Below are 6,000 nucleotides of genomic sequence, written 5' to 3' on the forward strand. Positions count from 1 at the left end.
CCCTCAAACTACTCCTCAAATTCTCCAGGAATCTTTCAAATTCCATAATTGGATATAATGGTGAAATCAATGGGATAAATATGTCCCTATATTTATTCCAAATTCTGACCAGATTCTTAAAAAAGGGATTTCCTATCTTTTTAACAATGTCTTTATTATCTTGTTGAAGAAAGATATTTAATAAGGATCCCTCTACAACTTGGTATTATAATTTACCCCATATTATCTTATCTGGCTGTAGTATAATATCTGGTATGTGCCTCATTTGATTTGCTATATAATAAAGTTCCACACTGGGAATACCCAAACCTCCTGTTTCTGGGGCATATACCATCTCTTTTTAATCCTTGCTTTTTCATCCCCATTACAAAATTTATTAATGCTTTGCCATTCTTTCATATCTATCTCTGTAAATTGGCAATATCATAAACAAGAAATTCATAGGTAAAATCTTCATTTTAAATGTCGCTATTCTACCAAACCATGATAAATCATTCTTTCTAAATTCATGTATTTTCTCTTTTATTTCATATTTTAACTTGTCAAAATTATTCCTTCAGCATTGCAATTCTTGTAATATTTACACCTAACTACACAATAATTTTACATATCTTAACTTGTAAGTTGCCCTTAATCTCATCCTTTTCTACTTTATTACAATTAAATAGCATCATCTCTGATTTGTCCCAGTTTACTTGTAAACCCATTATTTTTCCAAATTCTATTAAATGTGTTCTAATCTGATCCATAACCTTAACTGGATCTTTTATTAATAATATATCATCAACAAATAAGCTGATCTTAATTTTATTCTCAAATCCTATAATGTTTATTAAATTATGATTTCTAATACTATTTGCTATAGTAGTTCCATGATTAAAGCAAATGTTCTCAGAGAGAGGGCAATCCTTTCTAGTACCTTGGCCCACTAGTCAGACCTCAGCTGGAATACTGTGTCCAGTTTGGAGCACCAAGATTTAAGAAAGATGCAGAAAAATTAGAAAGGGTCTGGAGGAGGGCAACACAAATGATCCGGGGTTTGGAAACCCTGCCCTGTGAGGAGAGACTGAGAGAACTGGGCATGTTCAGCCTTGGGAAGAGAAGACTGAGGGGGGACAGGATTTCCCTCTAGAAGTACCTCAAAGGCTGTCACAAGGAGGAAGGTCAAGATCTCTTCTGGTGAATACCAGAGTGCAGGAGATGGAAGAATGAACTCAAGTGGCAACTATCCAGGTTCAGGCTGGACATCAGGAAAAGCTTCCTCACTGCCAGAGCAATAGGGCAGTGGAACCAGCTGCCCGGAGAGGTGGGGGGCTCTCCCACAGTGGAGACATTCAGAAAGAAACTGGGCGGCCATCTGAGTGGGATGGTGTGACTTGGTGTCCTGCAACAGCTGGGGGTTGGCCCTGATGGCCTTCATGGCCCCTTCCAACTCTATTATTCTATGATCGTAGGTTTTCAAAAGCAGGACAGGCTGCTATCCAAAGTGAACCACAGGGAGATCCGGAGAAGAGCTGATTTAATAGGGAAGCTCAAGGCAGGAGTCTGGAAACTCGACAACCTAGGAACTGTGCAGGATTTGGCAAAAAGCCCACTGAGTCCAGCATTTCCTTTCTAGAGTCAGGCAGATCAGCCAAATTTTCAATTTTTGCACCCTGGTGTCCCTATACAAATTAGGAACTTGGCTTCCTGCTAGAGAATCTTGGATTAATCTTTAAACCTCTGACTCTATTTCACTATTTCATTTCATCCTGATCACCTGACACAGCCTGGTCTCCTGATTGTATTGTCACTTATCATTTCGTTGAAGCCTATAATAGGGGAGAGTTTGTTGTGCTTATTACCAATGCAAAAGATAAATGTTAAGGATGCAGGCAAGATCATGGAAATAAGAAAGCTGACAGAAAGGAATTCCAGAGTTAAGACTTCACAACTGCAGGAACTCGTGATGGCACAGAACAGAACCTCTGGCTGCTTGATCAAGATGTAACCTGGATGTTTCTCTGAAGGTTGAATTCTTCTGGTCAGGAGTTGGCTTTGCATGGTCTGATATTTACATAGGACCCCCGTGGGTTAGGGGTCTTTTTGCTGTAGCCCCAGCAAGTACCACATTCTTTTTCTGCACATGATATTATTTCGCATTTACGCTGCTTTGCAAGCGATTCTCATGTCAAGACTTGCCCTGCTTCTGTTTACTTTGGGTTAAGAAGTTGTCGTGAGCACCCCTGCTTGCGTGTTAGAATGTGTTTTCCATTGTGAACAGCTTTTAAACACCCTCAAGTCAGTTCTAGGAACAGTCACTCGCCCACAGGGGCAAAGTCAAGCTGAGTGGGAGGTGACAGGGATATTGTTCAAGGATAGGCTGGACGTGCACACGGTGAGCAAGTCATGAGCAGAGCCGGCTGGAGCCGGGGGTCAGACTAGATGGCCCAGGAGGACCCTTCTGACTCGCTCTGGTTCTGTTTCCCCGATGGCCGCAGGAGTCGAGGTAAGCCATAAGCAGAGCCATTCGGGGTCAGACCAAGCGCCCATCCAGTTTTGGCAGGATGGGGACAAGACCACCCCCCCATGCCAAAGCGCCGCAGCCCCTGCTCGTGGGGGCAGCGCCTAGCCGGCAGGGCCAGCGGCCGGAGTGGGTCGCCTCCTGCGCCACGGAAGCGGCCAATCCCCTTGAGAGCCGCCAAAGTGCCGGCCCCCCCGCTTCCTTTTCCCTGTCCTGGATCTTCCGCCAAGCGGCTTCACACCCTCCTTCCCCGTGAGATGCCCCCCCTCCCTCCCCCCTCCCTCCAAGGCCCGGGGGCGAAACGGGGGGGTGCAGCGTGCGCGCTCTTTGGGTTCCACGGAAAGGCGCTCGCCATCTCCGACTGGAGCAGGTTTCCGGGGGCCGCGCAAACGTGAGCGCGGATCCCCAGTTTTGCACGCCGTGCGCAGCGGGGCGCCCAGTCCGGGAGTTCTGGGGGAGAGAAGCGCTTCAATCGCGGTTTGGGGGGTCCTCCTCCCGTTCCACCCCGGTGCAAATCTGGCGGATCCAGCGGAGATTGCGGGATCGCTTCTTCCTTTCTTCCCCAGGGCGGCGCTTCTAAAGTGCGCGGGTTGGAGAGGGGCCGGCCTTGGAGGAGCCGCGCGGGTTTCCCTTCAGCTGGGCGAGGCGAGGGGTTGTGGTGAGGATCGGGAAGGCGCTTCTTTGCCTTCCAAGCCGGGGGGGGGGGGGGGGGGGGGGCGCAGGGACCTGCTGCTGCCGGTCCGAATTCCAGAAATCCCCCTGGGAATTCGCCTGGATCCGCTGCTTTGATGGTAAGCACGCTAAAAGTCCCGGCTGGCTCTCGGAGGCCTGGCGGCTAAGGATTTTGGTTTCCTTCTCTTACGGGGCCAGCCTGGCCACCCTCTGCGGCACCATTCAAAATTCACCCCCTTTCCTTCACAACAGCCCTGTGAGGTGGACCGGTATGAAATGCTGCCTGGTGTGGCCAGGTGGGCCAGGCCCTGACTCCAAGTGGGGCAGCTTCCTGGCTTCCTCCCTCCCCGGACCAGCCCACCTCACTGAGCGGTTGTGAAGGTCCAGCAGGGGGGTGTCAGTGTGTGTCGCTCTGGACTCCTTCCAGGAGGAGGACCTGGTGGCCACGGCCTTCGGGGTCTGCAAGGTGCCCCGCTTGCCGCCTTTCTTGCCCTCACAGGCAGCTGAAGTGGCACCCACGATCCGGCCCGCTCCTCTTGGTGCCGGCGTGGAAAGAGCTGCTGTGCAGCCGGATCAGGCCATGGAGGTTCGGGGACAGGCCTTGGGGATGGAGCTCCGGCTGGGTGGGGGGAAGCAGGAGGTCTGAAAGAACACCCCCCTCCCCCTTTTCTTGTGCTGCTACCAGATTTCAAAACACCCAAATAGGAAGCCTGTGCATTTTGCTGTTTCCTGCACCTGCGGTCCTGCAGAACACCCCCTCCCAGAGCAACCCGCCTCTGTCCTGCTTCACCATGAAGGACCTCCCTGCGCATCTGCCCAGAACTGGTGGAAGGAGCTGCTTGCATGTTCACTGGTCCCTTTTTCCTTCCCGGACATGAAGGATTCCTTGTCGATTTTGGCTCAGCTGCTGTGCAGGGAGACGGCCCCTCCAATCCAACGCAAAGAGGAACAACTGCAGTGCTTTGCCCCTGGGGAGCCAGTGTCAGGCCCCAAAGTCGTCCCCTGTGCGGGGGCCTTTCCTCTCCTCTCCCCCCCCCCCAACCCCTTGTCCTAGTCATCCTCCTGCTGCGTGTGCCCCTTGCCATCTCTCCCCCCTCTCACCCTGATGGTTCCGCCCTCCCCCAGTGCCATGGATCCCATTCAGCTGATCTGGCTCCTGGAATCACCCAGGGAAGCCACATCCACGAACGTCTCCCCCTCAACCCGTTCCCGCTGGCGTCCCAGTCTCCTTCCCTCTCCCTCCCCAAATCCAGACATGATGGGAAAACACCAGCCCAGGTGTGGTGGCAGGGAGGGCTGTCTCAGCCACGCATCCGTTCCGTGCAAAAGCCGAACGTGAGCTTCACGAGTTACAAAGAGTGTGAGGCTGAGGAGTCCACCCTGACTTAGGTGGCAGCCACGTTAAGTCAACTACCGTACTTACCCCAAAAGAAAACCTAACCGGAAAATAAGCCCTAGCATGGTTTTTCAGTACGCTCGTAATATAAGCCCCACCCCCAAAATAAGCTCCAATTGAGATCGTCAGCCAGATGGATGCGTTTAGTACGTCTGTTGCAACACACGACGGACGTATTGAATTATAAAATAATAATATGTAATTAAATATAAATAAATAAGATTATTGACATGAATACTTAAAATAAATGAGAATATAAATTATAATTAAGTATTTCTAAATACCCAAGCGGTGAGACTGGAGGTCTTACTAAACATCAAAGAACCCACACTGGCTAGAAGCCATATATGAGTAAATGCATGGAATATGGGAAGAGCTTCAAACAGAAATATCGTATTATTACACGCAGGAACCCACACTGGGGGGAAGCTGTACATATGCATGGAATGTGGGAAGAATTTCAAACAGAAACGTCATCTTTTTTTTTTTTTTTTTGCAGTACTTTTTTATTAAATTTTAAAACAGTACTAAAAACATCAGTCATCACAAACATCAGAACTACTGAATCAGCCCCTTACTACATATCTTTTAACATTCTGTAATCATATTCAGATCCATTTATGGAATCTTAAAAAACATTTTTAGATCTAAACCAAGTCCCATTTCTCCAGCCAATTAAAAAAAAAAGTTCCAAATTTGATAAGTCAGTATCTTCTTTCTTCTTCGATAGCTTCAATCTAACCAACTCTACACAATTCCAGATCTTTTCATTTTTCTAATATTAAACAGATAAACTCCTCATTATAATAGTTACAAATACGATCAAATACATTTTTTGCTTACTAGTATTCCAGTCTCATATCCACTAAAAAGGAAAGTGAAAGAGAAGAAAAGTTCCAAGCTTAAAAAAGAACTAAAGACTTTTAACCCAATTGATGTTCACATGTCTAGCATCCATTTAGCATCTTTAAGGACATCTTATCTAATCTATTTAGTGACAACAATTATTTATGATATCTTTTAAACAGATTTTCTTTAAGCTAATTTATTAAAGTTTCATCTAGCTTACACTTCACTTAATCACATACAATTAACTCCTTATAAGAGTCCAGCTCCTTACAATCTTTAATATATCTCGCTTGTAAAAAGAAATCTATTTAGTACAGCTCCCATGATAGTCATTTTCTAGTATAGCAATTCAAAGACAAAAGAGTCATGCAACTTAGCTTTTGGTCATTCATTTTTAAGATTAAAAAAAGAAAAAGAATCTCTCAATTTCCCTTATATCACCCACAAAGGAGAGAAATAAAGGGGGGGGGAGACTCCACTCCTATTCTTTTCCTTCTTAGTTCAGTTTAAATCTTATCTTATAATCTCTTCATAATTCAACACGTTTAAATGTAGAAAAGCTTCCACAGTTAAAATCATA

General features: G+C 46.8%; 1 protein-coding gene across 2 annotated transcripts in view; it reads left to right on the top strand.

Moving 5' to 3' along the window:
• The window catches only part of LOC123021696 (zinc finger protein 260-like), a 29,582-nt gene that overhangs the window by 17,895 nt on the left and 5,687 nt on the right, over nt 1-6,000 (top strand). The gene's annotated exons all lie outside the window — the stretch shown is intronic.

This window comes from Varanus komodoensis, unplaced genomic scaffold (genome assembly GCF_004798865.1).
Source record: "Varanus komodoensis strain SLA01 unplaced genomic scaffold, ASM479886v1 scaffold172, whole genome shotgun sequence".
NCBI classification, from domain to species: Eukaryota; Metazoa; Chordata; class Lepidosauria; order Squamata; family Varanidae; genus Varanus; species Varanus komodoensis.